Raw genomic sequence first — 1,280 nt, 5'->3', positions numbered from 1 at the left:
ATAGAGCCCAGCTTCTCGGATAATCTGCTCTGCATACATGTTGAAAAGGTATGGAGACAGGATGCATCCCTGGCGTACACCCTTCCCAATTCTGAACCATGCAGTGTTACCCTGCTCTGTTCTGACTACTGCCTCTTGATCTAAGTAGCAACCAAAAGAACAATCAGTAAAACAAGACTTAAAGAAAAAAGAGTTTATAGTTGTCACCATCCTAATATAACTATCATTGGGATTTGACATAATATATTCTAATATTTTTAATCCATGCTTCTCATGATCAGTTCATATTAATTCTGTAATCTTAAATTTACTTTTATAGCCTAATTTTTCCTTGCTGATGCAAGTTTTATAACCTTAATTTTTAATGCTCACTAAATAAGTAAATGAAACATAGTTTACATTCAATATTTTTTTAGGATAAGGTTGCTTTTCAAGTTCCAAAATTGTAACTATCACAACAAATAAAATCTCTTATTTCATAACCTTTTTTTCTTGAAATTTTGGAGAATTTCCTTGGGAAGGATTCTATAATGTCATTCAAAGGGTTTAAACTCATTATAGCTATTAGTGCTTGTTATCTTATTATCAAGTAGCATTTTAAATGGTGAGAAAATATAAAAGTAACATCTAAAGGATCCTAATTAAGAGAGAAATAACTGCTTCTCCCCCTTCCCAAATCAACTCTATTTAATTGGCCCTAAGTAAATAATTCTGTCTGTGAGAGAGTGAAACCAAGTTTCTCCTAGGAGGCAAGGATTGTGAAGCTCTGTCTCACATACTCTGGGCATGTGGCCAGGAGAGACTCGTCCTTAGAGAAGTACCTCACGCGCAGAAGGGTGGAGGGCCAGTGCAGGAGAACACGACTCCGCATAAGATGGATTGAAAAAGTATCTGGGATAACGGAGGTAGGTGTGTTAGAGTCAGTGACACTAGCTCGGGACAGGGCAGGCTTAGGAGCTATTGTACTTAGAGTCACTGTGAGTTGAAGGTGACCTGATGGCACATAACAACAACAATCCTTGGAATCTCTGGTGGCATAGTGTGCAGCAAATTGTGCTAACACAAAAGCCTTGCTTTTCTGATGCTTTAAATCCACAGGGGCTCCAAAAGAAAAAAAAATACCCTAAAACAGGCAATCTACTCCTGTTATATTTTATGTTCTCAAAACCTGACAGGTCACCATGAGTCAGAAATAACCCCACAGCAGTGAATTTAGTTCTGTTTTTAAAATGTTGCCATGTCTTTAATTATCTTCAATCTATCATTAGACTTCATTTGAT

At 36.9% G+C, this 1,280-nt stretch overlaps 1 protein-coding gene across 1 annotated transcript in view; it reads right to left on the bottom strand.

The window, feature by feature from the left end:
- Positions 1-1,280, bottom strand: part of USO1 (USO1 vesicle transport factor) — a 169,962-nt gene that overhangs the window by 44,413 nt on the left and 124,269 nt on the right. The window lies entirely within an intron of this gene.

Source organism: Elephantulus edwardii, unplaced genomic scaffold, assembly GCF_000299155.1.
Source record: "Elephantulus edwardii isolate Elephantulus edwardi_28Jun2011 unplaced genomic scaffold, EleEdw1.0 scaffold00230, whole genome shotgun sequence".
In the NCBI taxonomy this organism is placed as follows: domain Eukaryota; kingdom Metazoa; phylum Chordata; class Mammalia; order Macroscelidea; family Macroscelididae; genus Elephantulus; species Elephantulus edwardii.
The sequence above is the reverse complement of the archived record's forward strand: the minus strand, read 5'-3'. Positions and strand labels throughout refer to the sequence as shown.